General features: G+C 41.8%; 1 long non-coding RNA gene across 1 annotated transcript; it reads left to right on the top strand.

The window, feature by feature from the left end:
• The first annotated feature begins 314 nt into the window (after positions 1–314).
• LOC129841141 (uncharacterized) lies at positions 315–11,963 on the top strand. Its single transcript, XR_008757282.1, has 3 exons — positions 315–427; positions 5,253–5,298; positions 5,452–11,963. It is a non-coding gene; the product is annotated as an uncharacterized LOC129841141 (long non-coding RNA).
• Positions 11,964–20,613: the final 8,650 nt, after the last annotated feature.

The following is a 20,613-nucleotide window of genomic DNA, read 5'->3' as shown; positions in this document are numbered from 1 at the left end:
TATTGTTGAGTAAATTGCTTTCATTACTTATATCTGCTGTCCTGCACCTGCTTCATCTGCACCACTACACACAGACGCATTACATCATCATCTGCATCATTGTTGTCATCCTTATATAAGTATGAAATAAATGAGGAGATTGTTACTCAAGAAACACATATAAGAAGCTGCTAAATTGAACCATAATGCCTTGCGGTTACATAAGGGGGGGGGGGGGGACTTTTTTGGGCCTGGTGTGTGTTTGTTTCAGTTACACAACTCTAACTGCATGTGCTTGAAACAAGCTAGGTTCTGGGAATAGGCCTGGGGGAAAAAGGAGAGTTACAAGGGAAAATCTTACACACACTCGGCCTCATTGTCAAAACAGACCCTGTGCACAACAGTAACTTACTCGAAGAGAAGCACCACCATTGAACCACAAGTCCAGGTAAAGGTATATCCTATTGTAAAAATGTCTGTGAAAAAAAAAGAATCTGCGATTAATCTATCAGTTTTAATAAATGAAGGCATATTTAATGCTTTCTGTTTTACCAGTTTTAACATTTCTATAACATAAGTTATGTGAAAGAAAATAGAGAAATACTGTAGTAAGAAAAAAAGAGAAGAATAACAAAGAACAGCATAGTAGCTCACAATGAATCAGTGGTGGGGTGATACCTTGCTATTGTTCGAATGGCAGTTTGACCCTTTAAGGGTTGCATATTCTTTTGACATAGGCCTATGATTACATATGCACGGTATATCTGCTGAAATTAACATTACTTATCAAAGCAGTAAGGGGCATGTTGTAGTAGCCTTATGTAACCTGTTGACTAGTTATCAAAAGCTTATTCGGAGAACATTTCAGTGTCTGCCACATGGTATCCTTCTGATAACTGTTATTATTTCAAATCAATTTGTCACGTGCGCCAAATACAACAGGTGTAGACCTTAGTGTGAATGATTTAATTACAAGCCCTTAACCAACATTTTTTTTATTTAAAAAAAAATGATTTCACCTTTATTTAACCAGGTAGGCTAGTTGAGAACAAGTTCTCATTTGCAACTGCGACCTGGCCAAGATAAAGCAAAGCAGTTCGACACACACAACAACATAGAGTTACACATGGAATAAACAAACATACAGTCAATAATACAGTAGAAAAAGTCTATATACAGTATGTGCAAATGAGGTAGGATAAGGGATGTAAGGCAATAAATAGGCCATGGTGGCGAAGTAATTACAATATAGCAATATGTTTCCTAGCCTCAGTGCAGTGGGCAGCTGGGAGGAGGTGCTCTTATTCTCCATGGACTTTACAGTGTCCCAGAACTTTTTTGAGTTTGTGCTACAGGATGCAAATTTCTGTTTGAAAAAGCTGACTGCCTGTGTATATTGGTTCCAAACTTCCCTGAAAAGTTGCATATCACGGGGGCTATTTGATGCTAATGCAGAACGCCACAGGATGTTTTTGTGCTGGTCAAAGGGCAGTCAGGTCTGGAGAGAACCAAGGGCTGTATCTGTTCCTGGTTCAACATTTTTTGAATGGGGCATGCTTATTTAAGATGGTGAGAAAGGCACTTTTAAAGAATAACCAGGCATCCTCTACTGACGGGATGAGGTCTATATCCTTCCAGGATACCCGGGCCAGGTCGATTAGAAAGGCCTGCTCGCTGAAGTGTTTTAGGGAGCGTTTGACAGTGATGAGGGGTGGTCGTTTGATCACGGACCCATTACGGATGCAGGCAATGAGGCAGTGTTCGCTGAGATCTTGGTTGAAAACAACAGGTGTATTTGGAGGGCACGTTGGTTAGGATGATATCTATGAGGGTGCCCGTGTTTATGGATTTGGGGTTGTACCTGATGGGTTCATTGATCATTTGTGTGAGATTGAGGGCATCGAGCTTAGATTGTAGGATGGCCGGGGTGTTAAGCATATTGCAGTTTAGGTCACCTAGCAGCACGAGCTCTGAAGATAGACGGGGGGCAATCAATTCACACATGTTGGCCAGGGAAGCAATGCAGAGTTAAGACAAATATTTACTAAATAAACTGGCCACGCAGTCATGGGTGAACAGGGAGTAGAGGGGACTAAGCACACACCCCTGAGGGGAACCCCGTGTTGAGGATCAGCATGGCAGATGTGTTGTTGCCTATCCTTACCACCTGGGGGCGGCCCTTAAGGAAGTCCAGGATACAGTTGCAGAGGAAGGTGTTTAGTCCCAGGGTCCTTCACTTAGTGATGAGCTTTGAGGGCACTATGGTGTTGAACGCTGAGCTGTAGTCAATGAACACGTAGATGTTTCTTTTGTCCAGGTGGGAAAGGGCATCATCTGTGGATCTGTTTGGGCGGTATGCAAATTGAGTGGGTCTAGGGTTTCTGAGATGATGGTGTTGATGTGAGCCATGACCAGCCTGTCAAAGCACTTCATGGCTACAGACGTGAGTGCTACAGGATGGTAGTCATTTAGGCAGGTTACCTTGGTGTTCTTGTGTACAGGGACTATGGTGGTCTGCTTGAAACATGTAGGTATTACAGTCTCGGCCAGGGACAGGTTGAAAATGTCATTGAAGACACTTGCCAGTTGGTTAGCGCATGCTCTGAGTACACGTCCTGGTTAGAGTCCTGCTCCTTGAAAGCGGCAGCTCTAGCATTTAGCTCAGTGTGGATGTTGCCTGTAATCCATGGCTTCTGGTTGGGGTATGTACGTACGGTCACTGTGGGAACAACGTCATCGATGCACTTATTGATGAAGCCTGTGACTGATGTGGTATACTCCTCAATGCCAATGGATGAGTCCCAGAACATATTCCAGTCTGTGCTAGCAAAACAGTCCTGTACCTTAGCATCTGCGACATCTGACCACTTCCGTATTGAGCGAGTCACTGGTACTTCCAGCTTAAAGTTTTGCTTGTAAGCAGGATCAGGAGGATAGAATTATGATCAGATTTGCCAAATGGAGAGCGAGGGAGAGTTTTGTACGTGTCTCTGTGTGTGGAGTAAAGGTGGTCTAAAGTTTTTTTTCCTCTGGTTGCACATGTAACATGCTGGTAGAAATGAGGTAAAGCGGTTTAAGTTTCCCTGCATTAACGTCCCCGGCCACTAGGAGCTCCGCCTCTAGATGAGCATTTTCTTGTTTGCTTATGGGTTTATACAGCTCGTTGAGTGTGGTCTTAGTGCCAGCATCAGTTTGTGGTAGTAAATAGACAGCTACGAAAACTATATATGAAAACTCTCTTTTTAAATAGTGTTGTCTACAGCTTATCATGAGATACTAGAGACTTCCTTAATATTTGATTTTGCTCACAAGCTGGTATTGACAAATAGACACAGACCACCACCCCTTGTCTTACCGGAGGCAGCTGTTCTGTCTTCCTGATGCACGGAAAAACCAGCCACCTGTATATTATACATGTCGTTGTTCAGCAACGGCTCAGTGAAACATAAGATATTACAGTTTTTAATGTCCCGTTGGTACGATAGTCTTAAACAGAGCTCATCCAGTTTATTCCCCAATGATTGCACGTTGGCCAATAGGATGGATGGTAGAAGCGGGTTACCCACTCGCCCAAAAATTCTCACAAGGCACCCTGACCTGCGTCCTCTGTGTCAGCATCTTTTCTTAATGCGAATGACGGGGATTTGGGCCTGGTCCGGTATCTGGAGTAAATCATTCGCGTCCGACTCGTTAAAGGATTTTTTTTTGTCCAGTTCGAGGTGAGCAATCACTGTTCTAAAATCCAGAAGCTCTTTTCGGTTATAAGAGACGGTGGCAGAAACATTATGTACGAAATAATTTACAAGCAATTGGTTAGGCCAAAGATATGCACTTGCTACCAAAAACATACACTTTAGGTTTGGCATGGCATACTATCATTCCTTCACAAATACTCATCAACTGTTTTCATTCATGATATATTAATGATGCTTATAAACACTTCATAAACACCTCATAAACAGTAGCTTTAGTGGCTTCATTATATTCCAGTCATAAAGCGGAACGCCTATCTGTTGTTCCATCAAATTAGTCTGTTGAAAATTACAAGCATCTCTATAAAAAAAAACAAGGCATAACACCACTTCGTAGTATAGCTACATAGTGGACTAGAGGGATCACAACCATACAAGTCAATAGGGCCTCCATAGAGATCAAAGTGTGGTTGCAGCTGGAAAAGCACGCCATCCCCTCCCAGTGTTGGTAAGCAAGACCTGGGTTCAAATAAAATAAAATAATTTCAAATACTTCAGCTGGGCTTGATTAAGCTTGCCTGAGACAATGGAACCAATAGAATATCTGAAAACTGCAAACCCTGCCCATCTAGGAATACAGACAGGCTAAAGCAATCGCTAAAAGTATTTGAAAGATTTGGAATAGTGTTTAAACCCAGGTTCTGCAGTAAGCGTGCGTGCACGGAGATGCACTGGATTGACCCCGGCCATTTTCACAGCATGTTTATGTCACACTCTGGCCTTTGTTATATTGATTTTCTTTATTAGTTTAGTTAGGTCAGGGTGTGACATAGGATGTTTATGTGTTTTGTCTAGTTTAGGGTGTGTGTATTCTGTAACGTTCGTCGACGTCGTTCTCCTCCTCAGACGAGGAGGAGCATGGATCGGACCAACACGCAGCGTAGGTGGAATACATGATGATTTGAATAATAATAAAGGAGACGAAAATATACTTGAACAAACTACAAAACAATAAATGAAGTCAACAGACCTGAACAAACGAACTTACATAAACACGAAGAACGCACGAACAGGAAAAGACTACATACACGAACGAAAACGAAATAGTCCCGTGTGGTGCGACATACACAGACACGGAAGACAATCACCCACAAACAAACAGTGTGAACAACCTACCTTAATATGGTTCTCAATCAGAGGAAACGTAAAACACCTGTCCCTGATTGAGAATCATATCAGGCTAATAGACAATGAACCTAAACATAGAAACACATAACATAGAATGCCCACCCCAACTCACGCCCTGACCATACTAAACAAATACAAAAACAAGGAAAACAGGTCAGGAACGTGACAGTTTATTAATGTTGGCCATATTAAGAATGAAGCCAGGAGCAGGGGGTTTCAAGCAAACCAGCAGGGAGACGAAAAGCAGGCAGTGGACCTAACGGTGCATGTGATTACGATGTATGTAGTGCGAGAGAAAAATATGTAAAAATAGCTCTCCGGATTTGACGGCAAATATTGCCGAGCAGTATTTGGGGGAGTCTGTTAACTACAACCGATTTTTTCTTATTTCAGTTCTGCAGTTCTCCCATAGAGACAAAGGAGCCTTCAAAATGGCCAAGTAAGCCTCCAGTATTTATGCTGCAGTAGTTTATGTGTCGGGGGGCTAGGGTCAGTTTGTTATATCTAGAGTACTTCTCCTGTCTTATCCGGTGTCCTGTGTGAATTTTAAGTATGCTCTCTCTAATTTTCTCTTTCTTTCTCTCTCTCGGAGGACCTGAGCCCTAGGACCATGCCTCAGGACTACCTGGCACGATGACTCCTTGCTGTCCCCAGTCCACCTGGGGACAGCTGCTGCTCCAGTTTCAACTGTTCTGCCTGCGGCTATGGAACCCTGACCTGTTCACCGGACGTGCTACCTGTCCCAGACCTGCTGTTTTCAACTCTCTAGAGACCGCAGAAGCGGTAGAGATACTCTTAATGATCGGCTATGAAAAGCCAACTGAAATTTACTCCTGATGTGCTGACTTGCTGCACCCTCGACAACTACTGTGATTATTATTATTTGACCATTATTTGATCATTTATGAACATTTTAACATCTTGGACATGTTCTGTTATAATCTCCACCCGGCACAGCCAGGTGAGGACTGGCCACCCCTCATAGCCTGGTTCCTCTCTAGGTTTCTTCCTAGGTTTTGGCCTTTCTAGGGAGTTTTTCCTAGCCACCGTGCTTCTACACCTGCATTGCTTGCTGTTTGGGGTTTTAGGCTGGGTTTCTGTACAGCACTTTGAGATATCAGCTGATGTACGAGGGGCTATATAAATACATTTGATTTGATGTAGTTGCATTTGAGAACAAGGTTCACTTGCAGATTCGTTTTAAACTCTAGGCTGAGTTGGAGTTATCGAATGATGAGTTGACGACACGTTCCAATTTCAAAGGTTTGTTGGACAGATGTGCCGTCACTGTCGTCATTGGCGTTTTTTTCTCCTGTTTGTTTATGCCATTGCCATACAGCAAAACCTACCTTTGACCACTGTTTCTCTGCACAAATATTGACTGGAGCACAGAGCCATCGTCATCAGCTGGGAAGGAGTCACTGACATGAGGTTCGATGAGGAGAGACAAGCGTCAGACAATCAGTGAAACATGTTACACAACGTTTAGGTCGCATTATGTAGGCTGTAGGATATCGAAGATACACTGTTGTTAGATATGATGGTATGACCTGAATCAAGGTCTGCATTCTGCAATGAATGCTCCCACGATCCAATGAATACAAAATCGTCTGCGTATATTTAAGCAATAAGACAAGAGGGGGTTTGTGGTATGTGGCCAATATACCACGGCTAAGGGCTGTCCTTAAGCACGACGCAACGCGGAGTGCCTGGATACAACCGTTTGTCGTGGTATATTGGGCTAATACCACAAACCCTTTTGGTGCCGTATTGCTATTAGAAACTGGTTACCAACGTAATTAGAGCAGTAAAACTAAATGTTTTCTCATACCCCGTGGTATAGTCTGATATACCACGGCAGTCAGCCAATCAGCACTCAGGGCTCGAACAACGCAGTTTATAATTGTGTATAATATTACAAATGCTTATTGTGTGTTTTTAATAAGTTATAACTAGGCATTAATGTGAAAATAGATAAATCCATTCAATGAAAATGCTACAAATTTTTTCTCATGGATTTCTCACCAAAGGGCATTGTCTTTCAGATTGGTTTAGTCCTTGTTAGAATCGTAATATCACAAACAGAACTGGAGTTATAACCAGTTTTAGGAGGGCATGTCATTTTTTAAATGGTTTTCCCCGGCCTGTTACGCTTCTACTCTGATAGTTGAATGTGCCATGCCTAGTATATAATCATGCCTAGTTGATAATCACCCCAATAATTCTTCTAATCTGAAAATAAACTACACAGAATCAACTGTTACACGTATAACAACATATGAAATAACTGAAGCATAGAATTATGGGTGAGAAAAGGGGAGAATGGGGGAGTTGATAAGTGAGGGGAAGTGAACGTCGCACAATTATGTAGTCACCAATTGTGAATGAAGAACAGGGCGAGCCATTCTACTGTATTCATCTATTCTAATTAGCTATAATCTCAAAACGGTGTACCCTTTATCAGTCCCCCGAATACAAGCAGTCTTAAGGGGTCCACATGCTTCCCAGACTAAACAGTTTGTGCATATACAATATTATTACAACATTTTGTGACATTTTTGTTGGTTTTGGACTTTGGTGAAGGGTTTTTTCTTGACGTAAACCTAAATCGGTAGTCGGAGTCTACAGCCCTTCGTTGGTGATTGGCCAGTAGGGATTATCCAGTAAAATCTTTGCTGTCATTCAACGAGAGATGATTCGTTTCTGTCACGTTCCTGACCTGTTTTCTCTTGTTTTGTATGTGTTTAGTTGGTCAGGGCGTGAGTTGGGGTGGGCATTCTATGTTTTGTGTTTCTATGTTTAGGTCAGTGGTAATTAGCCTTATATGCTTCTCAATCAGGGACAGGTGTTTGACGTTTCCTCTGATTGAGAACCATATAAAGGTAGGCTGTTCACACTGTTTGTTTGTGGGTGGTTGTCTTCCGTGTTTGTGTCTGTGCACCACACGGGACTGTTTCGTTCGTTTGTTCGTTCGTTTGTGTAGTCTGTACCTGTTCATGCGTTCTTCGTGTTTATGTAAGTTCTCTAGTTCAGGTCTGTCTACATCGTTTATTTGTTTTATAGTTTGTTGAAGTATTTTTAATTTTTCAATTTTCATCTTTACTTTAATAAATATTATTATGTCACATAACAACGCTGCACTTTGATCCAATCCCTACTCCTCCTCTTCGGACAACCGTTACAGTTTCACTTTTTTTTATATAAATACTGCATTGAATGCAAGAGAAGCCAGTGAGCATTTGACCTCCCTTTATAGAAAAAGTATTAAAATGTGTTGCAATCAAATGAAAGTGACAAAGATTTGTGGTGACTGTTTAGGACAAGGGATAAGAGCTAAATGAGATCCAACTATTGCGTGAAAACGCACACCATACTGTAAGCACGAGTGAGGCCACAAATAATGTGTAAGGTCCCAGTTTGCCACATTGCAGCCTCAACCATATCATAAACATTTTATCTGCTGCCTTCCACTCAACATCAACTCCAGCGAACCCTCATCGTCAGCAAGGATTCTCTGTACAAAACGACACAAAACTCTGCCAAAATCCTAATTCAATTTTCAATTTTTTTCGTCCACTTTGAGGTCATCTCATCTTTTCACCATTGCTCATCGTGTTAGATGATTGCATTATTGTACATTAAATCATCATTTTTTTACTTTATCGTACATAACATCTTCATGGTAACATGATGTGATTGTCAGAGATGCATGGATCATTTTTCGATTGATTCCTAACTGTTGCTGTTTAGGACGACTGAGAACAATTGTTTCCAGAGTACGTTTCAAACTCTCCTCTCAGTCAGAAGAACTTGTTGCTAACAGAATGCACTTTGTCCCATCTGATTACTTTTTGGCATTTATCTATTCTGCAGAGCATAATGAAAGACATACACCGTGTGTGGTTCAGGGGTTCTACATAAGGCTCATTCAAAGTACTGTAATGTAATTCCTATCAGAAACACATGTCACTGTTGTGGTGTTTCCCGTTCAAAACTGCAGCACTTAATTTGGACTTTTTTAGCCCCCTTAAAATATCATATGTGACTATTCAGGAATATGTTGGGAACATTCAGGAACATGTTGTTAAATATATTTCACAAACACAGTAATGTTCTCAAACCTCAGCATAAGAGCGTTGACTTATTAGGTATCTTTATATGCTGTGGTGAAGTTGAGAACTTGAGAGGCCTGATTTGCACAAAGGTTAGGGATCAAACGGACAGTCCACCATGTATTATCCAACGTTTGTGAGAGGATCCCAATCCATAATGGATGTCTCATGCTTGCAGATAAACTCTGTACCATTGCATTTCCCATCACTATCTTGTCCCCCCCCATCACACCACAACCATTCCAACCTTTCCCTTGACAGAACAATTCCCACTTCTGACACCAGTGTGTAACATATGTTACCAAGAAAGCATAACGTGAAAATTAAATAAAACATTGCCCATAAAATAAATGAAACTTCAAATATATTAAAAGAATGTGTTGATGTACAGTGCCTTCAGCAAGTACTCATACCCCTTGATTTATTTCACATTTTGTTGTGTTAAAGCTTGAACTCAAAATTGATTAAACAGATTTTGGTTCTCACACATCTACCCACAATACCCCATAATGACAAAACATGTTAATTGAAAATGAAATACAGAAATATCTTATATGCATAGGTATTTACAACCCTGAATCAATATTTCATAGAAGCACCTTTTGCGGCGATTACAGCTTTGAATGGTGTTGGGTGTCTGTTTCAGCTTTGCACACCTGGATTTGGGGATTTTCTCTCATTCTTCCTTGCAGATTTTCTCAATCTGTTAACACTTAGAGCGCTGGAATTCCATAACTACTAGAATGGCCATGATGATCATTCTGACCCGTTAATATTTCAATTGTATAAATATTCCATAATAAATAATAAATTGCTAAAAGAATGCATTTATTATGATAAAATAGGTAATAAGAAACCTCAGAACACCAAATGCATATTGTATTCAGTCAGAAAATGTATTGATTCATCCATAAGCGCATAGACTTTAAATACTAAAAATACTAAAATACTAAGATGATAGTGTATTTTCTGACTGTAAGCCAACAGTTGCCTGCCAAGCTGGCACGAGCAAACTACACCTAAACTATATTGAAACTAATTTCACACATATAGTAATAATAATAATAATAATAGGTGTGGCCTAAAGACAAGATTAAATTGACAGTAGTCTGATGGGAGACAATATTATCATTTGTCAAATAGAGAACGATGAGACTGATGACCTGCACAGCGTGCATTGACAGTGTGTATTGACAAAGAAGCCAGGAGCTTAACAAATTGCACTTCTTCCATATCGTCCTACAGAGGTCCATGCAGTCCAGATGTTTTAATGCTATACCCTATCAGAAAGAGCAGATTCCATGGTTTCTAATGAAATTGTTTTTGCCAAAAAAAACAGTACAAATTGAGGGGATGGCCTCTGTTTCAAAATATAACTTAGCGGACATCAGGGCATGTAATGTCTGCTTAATGAAAAAGTTGATTTCATTGGTATGGTGCAGCCATAGATTGGCATGGTGCAGCGATAGCCTTGGCTACTAAGTGCAGAGAAATTGTTCCTTTGTTTTGTCTTTTGTTTTAGTTGGTCAGGGCGTGAGTTGGGTGGGTAATCTATGTTTTCTATTTCTGTGTTGGTTTTCTGTGTTTGGCCTGATATGGTTCTCAATCAGAGGCAGCTGTCAATCGTTGTCCCTGATTGGGAACCATATTTAGGTAGCCTGTTTTCTGTTGGGTTTTGTGGGTGGTTGTTTTCAGTCTTTGTGTGTCTGCACCAGATAGAACTGTTTCGGTTTTCACTTTGTTGTTTTTGTATTTTGAGTTGTTCACTTTCATTAAATAAGATGAACAATTACCACGCTGCGCATTGGTCCTCCAATCCTTCGAACTTCTCCTCCTCAGACGAGGAGGAAGACGACAGCCGTTACAGATATACAACTCAAAACATGCTATTCTGTTATTTGTATTACCTTCCTAAATGAAGTATTAATGGATTTATTTGGGATTGTGTATATTAACACAAGAAAGGCAGCAAGAATCATAATGACAAAAATGTATTTGTGTTGAATTATTCTCCATTTTTTAAGTCATAGTCTTTGACTTTTCCTAAATACATCTATATAACACACTGTCCTTGTTAGAATCGTAATATCACAAACAGAACTGGAGTTATAACCAGTTTTAGGAGGGCATGTCATTTTTTAAATGGTTTTCCCCGGCCTGTTACGCTTCTACTCTGATAGTTGAATGTGCCATGCCTAGTTGATAATCATGCCTAGTTGATAATCACCCCAATAATTGCTTCTAATCTGAAAATAAACTACACAGAAACAACTGTTACACGTATAACAACATATGAAATAACTGAAGCATAGAATTATGGGTGAGAAAAGGGGAGACTGGGGGAGTTGATAAGTGAGGGGAAGCGAATGACGCACAATTATGTAGTCACCAATTGTGAATGAAGAACAGGGCGGGCCATTCTACTGTATTCATCTATTCTAATTAGCTATAATCTCAAAACGATGTACCCTTTATCAGTCCCCCGAATACAAGCAGTCTTAAGGGGTCCACATGCTTCCCAGACTAAACAGTTTGTGCATATACAGTATTATTACAACATTTTGTGACATTTTTGTTGGTTTTGGACTTCGCTTCGTTGGTGATTGGTCAGTAGGGATTATTCAGTAAAATCTTTGTTGTCATTCAACGAGAGATGACTTGTTTCACTTTTTTTTATAGAAATACTGCATTGAATGCAAGGGAAGCCAGCGAGCATTTGACCTCCCTTGATAGAAAAAGTATAAAAAATGTGTTGCAATCAAATGAAAGTGACAAAGATTTGTGGTGACTGTTAGGACAAGGGATAAAAGCTAAATGAGATCCAACTATTGCGTGAAGACGCACACCATACTGTAAGCATGAGTGAGGTCACAAATAATGTGTCCAATAACTGACAATAATAGACCATTTTTGACCGCTTTCATATGGACACATATTCATTATAATGCCATTATTGCACAATTCACAAGCACTCTTGGCATCTATACTGATGTTTAAGCTACTGATATTTTCAGATATTTTCATCATTGACTGAGTGTCTTGCGGTTTGGGTATTTTTATTTGTTGTCATTATAAAAAATAAACTTCTACTGTGTTTCAACGCACATGCTTTTGGTTTCATAATTCTATCAAAGGCACTTAATCACTTAAAATTCTGTGTTTTATATATAAGATAAATGAATGAAAATTGTATTATGTTTGTTCAAATATTTGCATTTCGTATTCTAAAATTACCTAACACCTTCATAAACACATCCAAAATGACATTGGCATTAAGGGGGGTCCAATGAGACAGTTCTAGATAAATTGATTAATTAGACTGGTGGCTATTAGTACTTCTCCAGGGCTGGATATTCTACTGTTAAATATGGCACGGAGGGGGGTCCAATGAGGCCAGGCTTTTCTAGATAAATGGATTTGTTAGACTGGTGGCTATTAAGTACTACTCCAGGCCCGGCTATTTTATTGTTAAATATGCACACATAGCGCTATGAGGATGAAATACTCCGAAAGTTTTTGTATTTTATGATATTTGTCTGAAAGTACTGCTAGAGTGCAAAATACACATATTTATGAAAAGTCAGGGACAGGTGGGCTAAAGGTTTTTTATTGAAATTAAGTTATGGAAATTACAAAATTGAAACCGGCAGATTGACATTCTGGATGGTTCTAGTGTTAAATCAGATAGGGAGCGGGGGTCAACAGCATTTCCCCAGTCTTTCTACAGATTTTCAACAGGATTCAAGTCTGGACTTTCACCTTCTTGTTCTGAAGCCATTTCAGAAATGCTTTGGCTGTATGCTTTGGGTCATTGTCCTGTTGGAACGTACATTTTTGCCCCAGTCTAAGGTTGTTTGCACTCTCATCATTGATTCTCATCAAAGACCTTTTGCCTTCGTTTTTCATGCTTAGTCTTTCATGTGATTTTTTTGCAAACTCCAGGTGTGCGGTCATGTGCCTTTTTCTCAGGAGTGGCTTCCGTCTGGCCACTTTCCCTTGAAGCCCAGATTGGTGAAATTCTGTAGAGACTGTTGTCCTTCTGGCAGGTTCTCCCATCTCAGCCAAAGAACTCGGTAGTTCTGTCGGAGTGGTCACTGGGTTCTTGGTCACCTCTGTGACCACGCTCCTTCTTACCCTGTTGCTCAGTTTGGTCGGACGACCAGCTCTAGGCAGAGGCTGGGTAGTTCCATATTATTTCCATTTCCCAATGATGGAGACCACTGTGTTCTTGAAAACTTTCAACACTCTAGAAATGTTTTTTTATACCCCAGATATATGCCTCATCACAATTCTCTGAGAACTACAGACAGTTCCTTGGACTTCATGGTATATTCTGCTCTGACATGCAATGTCAACTGTGGGACCTTATATAGAAAGGTGTATTCTAAATCAAGTCCAAACTATTTAATTGGCCACAGGTGGGCTCCAATTGAAGTTGTAGTGACATCTCAAGGATGATCAAAAGAAATTGGATGATCTCAATTTGAGAGATGAGATATTTCTGTATTTCATTTTCAATAAATTTGCCAACATTTCTAAAAACATGTTTTCCCTTTGTCATTATGGGCTATTGTGTGTAGATGGTTGAGAGAAGAAAAAAAACAATTTCATTCATTTCGAATTCAGGCAGTAACACAACAAAATGTGGAATAAGTCCAAGGGGTATGAATACTTTCTGAAGGCTCTGTACATATTTGGCCAAGACTATGTTAACACAGGGTTTTCCAACCTCAGATGTCAGGAACCTTGGCCCCAGTGATGTACTGGGCCGTACGCAGTACCCTCTGTAGCGCCTTACGGTCAGATGCCGAGCAGTTGCCATACCAGGTGGTGATGCAAACGGTAAGGATACTCTCGATGGTGCAGCTGTAGAACTTTTTGATGATCTGGGGACCCATGCCAAATCTTTTCAGTCTCCTGGGGGGGAAAAGGTGTTGTTGTGCCCTCTTCGCAACTGTCTTGGTGTGTTTGGACCATGTTAGTTCATTGGTGATGTGGACACCAAGGAATTTGAAACTCTCCACTTCGACCCGCTCCACATCAGCCCGTCGATTTTAATGGGGGCCCGTTCGGCCCTCTTTTTCCTATAATCCATCATAGTTCCTTTGTCTTGCTCACATTGAGGGAGAGGTTGTTGTCCTGGCACCACACTGGCTGGACTCTGACCTCCTCCCTATAGGCTGTCTCATCATTGTCGGTGATCAGGCCTACCAGGCCTACTGTTGAGTCATCAGTTAATGATGGTGTTGGAGTTGTGCTTGGCCATGCAGTCGTGGGTGAACAGGGAGTACAGGAGGGGACTAAACACGCACCCCTGAGGGGCACCAGTGCTGAGGATCAGCGTGGCAACTGTGTTGTTGCCTATCCTTACCACCTGGGGGCTGCCCTAAAGGAAGTCCAGGATGCAGTTGCAGAGGGAGGTGTTTAGTCCAAGGGTCTTTAGCTTAGTGATGAGCTTTGTCGGCCCTATGGTGTTGAACGCGGAGCTGTAGTCAATGAACAGCATTCTCACATAGGTGTTCCTTTCATCCAGGTGGGAAAGGACAGTGTGGAGTGCGATTGTGATTGCGTCATCTGTGGATCTGTTTGGGTGGTACACAAATTGGAGTGGGTCCAGGGTTTCTGGCATATGGTGATGATGTGAGCCATGACCAGCCTTTCAAAGCACTTCATGGCTACTGACGTGAGTGCTACAGGGCGGAAATCATTTAGGCAGGTTACCTTCGCTTTCTTGGGCACAGGGACTATTGTGGTCTGTTTGAAACATGGAGGTATTACAGACTCGGTCAGGGAGAGGTTGAAAATGTCAGTGAAGACACTTGCCAGTTGGTTAGCACATGCGTTGAGTACACGTCCTGGTAATCCGTCTGGCCCTGCGGCTTTGTGAATGTTTAAAGGTCTTGCTCACATCGGCTACGGAAAGCGTGATCAGACAGTCGTACGGAACAGTGGGTGCTCTCATGCATGCTTCAGTGTTGCTTGCCTTGAAGCGAGCATTAAAGGCATTTAGCTTGTCTAATGTCTTACTCAGGCCGTTTACCATTGGGTGGAAGATATTGACATTGATTAACTCAGAGCCATCACCTTCCATTGGATCTTTACCTTTCGTCTGGATTACTGCCTTTACATTTGGATTCGTTTGGGACGTTGGGGGGGGGGGGGGGGGGGGGGGGGGGTCCTATGGATTACATACATGTATTTGGAATTGGACTGACCTTCCTGATTTGGCCTTGTTTTTCATCAATGCTCATTAAGAAATGTTAGAGGCCATGACTGAAGGCAAACAAGAGTTGTCTTCGGGGTGTGGTTTCTTGCGGTATTTTTGGGGTGTCTTTGTCATTCAGCAACAAACACTGGCTAATTCACTTTTGTGTGTGGGCTAAAGTAGAGAGGAAGAGGTGAATAGAAAGTAAAGCAGGTGCTGACCTTATGTTTAGCCAAGCTGACAGCAGTTAGTAGTTATAGCTTGGGGGATAGGCTAGCCAGCTGCAGCTACCTATCTAATGTTAGCTAGCTGATGTAGCATATGTTTTACTATCCTTGTGGGGGACCTAAAATATTTCCCCTAACCCTAAAATAGCCCTTGGCCTTGTGGTGACCTGGGGAATAGTCCCCACGAGGGAGAATTTTCCATACTTTACTATCCTTGTGGAGACTTTAGTGGATTTCCGGTACCCACAAGGATAGTAATACACACACACATATATGTTATGTTCTTCTATCCTCGTGGGAACCTAAAATGTATTTCCATTCAAAATGCAAATTTTCCCTAACCCTTACCCTAATCCTGACTCCTAACCTTGGATACATACCACCCTGCATACCACTGCTGGCTTGCTTCTGAAGCTAAGCAGGGTTGGTCCTGGTCAGTCCCTGGATGGGAGACCAGATGCTGCTGGAAGTGGTGTTGGAGGGCCAGTAGGAGGCACTCTTTCCTCTGGTCTAAAAAAATATCCCAATGCCCCAGGGCAGTGATTGGGGACACTGTCCTGTATAGGGTGCCGTCTTTCGGATGGGACGTTAAACGGGTGTCCTGACTCTCTGAGGTCATTAAAGATCCCATGGCACTTATCGTAAGAGTAGGGGTGTTAACCCCGGTGTCCTGGCTAAATTCCCAATCTGGCCCTTAAACCATCATGGTCACCTAATAATCCCCAGTTTACAATTGGCTCATTCATCCCCCTCCTCTCACCTGTAAATATACCCTAGGTCGTTGCTGCAAATGAGAACTTGTTCTCAGTCAACTTACCTGGTAAAATAACGGTAAAATAAAAATAAATAAAAAAAACTTAACCCATTTCCCTAATTTTAAACATTACCGTAAATTCGAACCCCTAATCTTAAAATAGCTTTTGTTCTTACAGGGACGTGGGAAATGTCCTTGTGGGGAATTTGGGGGATTTTAGGTACTCACAAAGATAGAAGAACCAACACAAACTTTTGTTTCACTGTCCTTGTGAATGAGTCCCATTCAAAATCGTATTTTCCCTAACCTTAACCCCTAAACCTGACCCTATAAACCTAACCCTAATTCTAACCATAACCCCTAAGCCTAAAATAGCCTTTTTCCTTGTGGGGATCGGCGAAATGTCCCAACTTGTCTGAATTGTCCTTGTGAGGACTTCTGGTGCCCACAAGGATAGTAAAACCAAACACACACTGTTAATAAACCCTCTCTCTGGCCCTGGAAGAGACACAAACTCAGCCTGAGCCTGTGGTTCAGTGGCAAAGGGCGCTTCACACCTATGTGTTAAGGACCAGTTTGCCAGGGAACTCAGTCAGCTGACCAGGGCCAGCCAATCACAGGCTCTACCTGCTAGAGGTAACAGACCCCCATTCCTGCTTGTGCTTTAGTTTTAAAGGAAGGCAGGTTGAGAAGGTCTCGAGAAACTCCTGTCCTTCATTACATACAACTCATCACTGGACCTTTCCTGAACAGACAAGCCTTCCTTGGACTTCCCCAACCGTGTGTTAGTGCATCACTGAACAGGTAAGTGGACTTTGTTAGGGGTTTGTGTGTATTTGATCTGTATATATGTTATATAGGGCTCCCAAGTGGAGCTGCGGTCTAAGGCACTGCATCTCAGTGCAAGAGGTGTCACTTCAGTCCCTGGTTTGAATCCATTTGAGCCCTGACCTTAATTGTGGGCAGAACGGAAAAAGCTTGTGCGAGCAAGGAGGCCTACAAACCTGACTCAGTTACACCAGCTCTGTCAGGGGGAATGGGCCAAAATTCACCCAACTTATTGTGGGAAGCTACCTAAAACGTTTGACCCAAGTTAAACAATGTAAAGGCAATGCTACCAAATACTAATTGAGTGTATGTAAACTTCTGAGCCACTGGGAATGTGATGAAAGAAATAAAAGCTGAAATAAATCATTCTCTCTTCTATTATTCTGACATTTCACATTCTTAAAATAAAGTGGTGATCATAACTGACCTAAAACTGAATTTTTACTTGGGATTAAATGTCAGGAATTGTGAACAACTGAGTTTAAATGTATTTGGCTATGGTGTATGTAAACTTCCGACTTCAACTGTACATGTTGGCTCGAAAGACATGTTGGTGTAACTGCCCACTGGTCAAAAACTGGTTGAATCAACGTTGTTTCCACGTCATTTCAATCAAAACAATCCTTGTGGTGACGTTGAATCAAAGTGGATAACTGATTGGATTTGCGCAAAGTAATCAACGTATGGGCATTTCATTTTTCTTTTCACCCAACTTTTAACCTATATCCAATTACATGGTGACATTTGTTGTTGATTTCAAGTTGAATTCACATTAGTTGACAACTCAACCAAATGTAAATCAAAACTAGACGTTGAACTGACATCTGTGCCCAGTGGGTGATGACTAATGATTTCTCCAATTGGCCTTGACCTACATCAACATGTTGAAATTAATCTGTGTCCCGTCCACAGCAGACAAAAGATACCAGAGGATGTTGAATGTCTGCTATCTCTCTCTTTCTCTCATCCCTCTCGTTCCGTCTCTCTCGTTCTGTCTCTCTCGTCTGCTCTCAGACCTCTCCTACGCACATTTGTAACCTCTCCTCTTTTGCAATTGTCTGTCTGCTGAGACAACTCTGTCTGCTCATTCTATTTTCTACCCATGTTTTTCAGGCTGACTACTCATTCACGATTGCCAAAGGAGGCCATTTTCACTCCTCCTAAAACCACAATGGGGGAGAAAGTTTCAACAGACAGCCTCTGTAAATAGTGCCTAGTCAGACTTGCTGGTACCAGCTCGAAGCAGTGAGGGTTTTCAGCAAACTCTATTCTATTTATGCCAATTGATTTTTTTTATCCATGCATACATGTTCTGTTATTACAATAAACTATATGCTTTGGGGTTTTAACTACGGTTAGAGATGTCACCCAGCCAATAAGAATAAACTGCATTTTATTGGCAAAAATATCAAAAATATCAAAACATCTCATTATTTTCAACTCATACATCCAAAATTTTGCATAATGTGAAAAGTGCATAAACTACACTGTAACAGGTCAGTTGCTTTTTCAATGTGTGTGAGCTGAAAAGTAACCCTAAGGGTTTCCATGCAACATAGAATAAACATACTTATTCAACCTTGTGACTATCAACTCTAACACATGATTTGATTAGTCAACTGCTGACTTAGCATAACTTGCAGATGTATTTGCTGGTTTGGGCTTTAATAAGCAATTCTCCTGGGGGGGTGGGGAAAGACACTGTTGGTCTTATTGGGACTTCCTGAGTACTAACACCCAATTAATCATGTTTCCACACTCCCAGTCCATATCATTACACAATCTGACCATGAGACGGCGAGTTAGAGAGAGAAAGAACGAGAGAGAATGAGAGAGAGAGAGAGAGAGTAAGAGAGAGAGAGAGAGAGACAGAGAGAGAGAGAGAGAGAGAGAGAGTAGGAGAGAGAGAGAGAGAGAGAGAGAGAGAGTAGGGGAGAGAGAGAGAGAGAGAGAGAGAGAGAGAGAGAGAGAGTAGGGGAGAGAGAGAGAGAGAGAGAGAGAGAGAGAGAGAGAGAGAGAGAGAGAGAGAGAGAGAGAGAGAGAGAGAGAAAAGGGGGGGTGCTTCTGGCTTCCATCTCTCCTTACAGGTCAACTCTCTGACATAGTGCATGGGGAGGAAGTTTTACAATGGCACATACTCTGGTAATGGCCTACAGATGTGTTCGAAGAGTTTAGCTCTCCAAAAAGGATATCCTGATGGACCGCTTGGCGTACCTGCCAAACCCTCACAGAGACAGCACAAAACAAAATAGCAGAGCGACAGAAGGCCCCATATGAGAACATTATCCATGTATAAGCCCAGTCTTCCTGACGCTAGAACACAATAAAGAATGTTCTAGAGAATTCATTTAGACACGAGACTATATAGCAGTAATTACAGATGATATGGTTTGATTTAGAACAGATTAAATATCCACAGGGTAAATCATGATTGCATGAGCAATTATTTTCGTGGGTGATAATATTTAGTATATGATAAAGAACAGGGGCAGTTTTAGACAGCCAGTGTCATTCTGCCACATGTTTTAACTGACAACACCATAGATACTGTGAATGAGAAACTCTCTTTTCGCTAATACTCATGGTTTAGCTTTCGTGAGCTTCCATTTTTTTGCTTTATGACCATGGTTCAAAGGGTTCTCGGATCGGTTAATTAAATGTTAACACGGAGTCCTCCTGGACAGAGAAAATAGGTATGAGTGCATCAGTTAATATTTAACAGTTAATATGTTGGCACATGGCCAACTGTCAGTAGTCTTGGACTTGAAGACAACAACACAGAGCAAAATAATGTGGACATAGAACATGAAGCTTCCTCTATTGTGTCCTCACTCCAAATGTTTCAAAATGTTTCCTGTTGGTGCATCCCGGGTGGCGCAGTGGTCTAAGGCACTGCATCGCAGTGTGCCATCAGAGACTCTGGGTTCGAGCCCAGGCTCTGTCGCAGGCGGCCGCGACCGGGAGGTCCATGGGGCGACGCACAATTGGCCTAGCGTCGCCTGGGTTAGGGAGGGTTTAGCTGCTAGGGATATCCTTGTCTCATCGCGCACTAGCGACTCCTGTGGCGGGCCGGGTGCAGTGCACGCTGACCAGGTCACTAGGTGTACGGTGTTTCCTCCGACACATTGGTGCGGCTGGCTTCCGGGTTGGATGCGCGCTGTGTTAAGAAGCAACCCACAACTTGGTTGGGTTGTGTTTCGGGAGGATGCATGGCTCTCGACCTTCGTCTCTCCCGAGCCCGTACGGGAGTTGTAGCGATGAGACAAGACAGTAACTATTAACAATTGGATACCACGAAATTGGGGAGAAAAAGGGGGTAAATAAATGTAAAAAATAATGTTACCTGTTGTTTAAGGGCGAAACACCATTGACCTGGGTATATCAAATCAAATGTATATATATAGCCCTTCTTACATCAGCTGATATCTCAAAGTGCTGTATTCTGTGAGGTGAAACATTAAGAACGTTGTGGACATGTAATGAATAGAGTTGATACAACTCCCTGTTCCACATGAACTGTTTGTTCTTTCTAAACACATTTCTATCTGAACATTCTTCAACGCTGCACCCTTCTGAACAGGACCCAGGTGTCTATGAGAGGTCAAAATGATATTCTTTTGTGCGCAAT

The sequence above is a fragment of the Salvelinus fontinalis genome, chromosome 3 (assembly GCF_029448725.1).
Source record: "Salvelinus fontinalis isolate EN_2023a chromosome 3, ASM2944872v1, whole genome shotgun sequence".
In the NCBI taxonomy this organism is placed as follows: Eukaryota; Metazoa; Chordata; class Actinopteri; order Salmoniformes; family Salmonidae; genus Salvelinus; species Salvelinus fontinalis.
The sequence above is the reverse complement of the archived record's forward strand: the minus strand, read 5'-3'. Positions and strand labels throughout refer to the sequence as shown.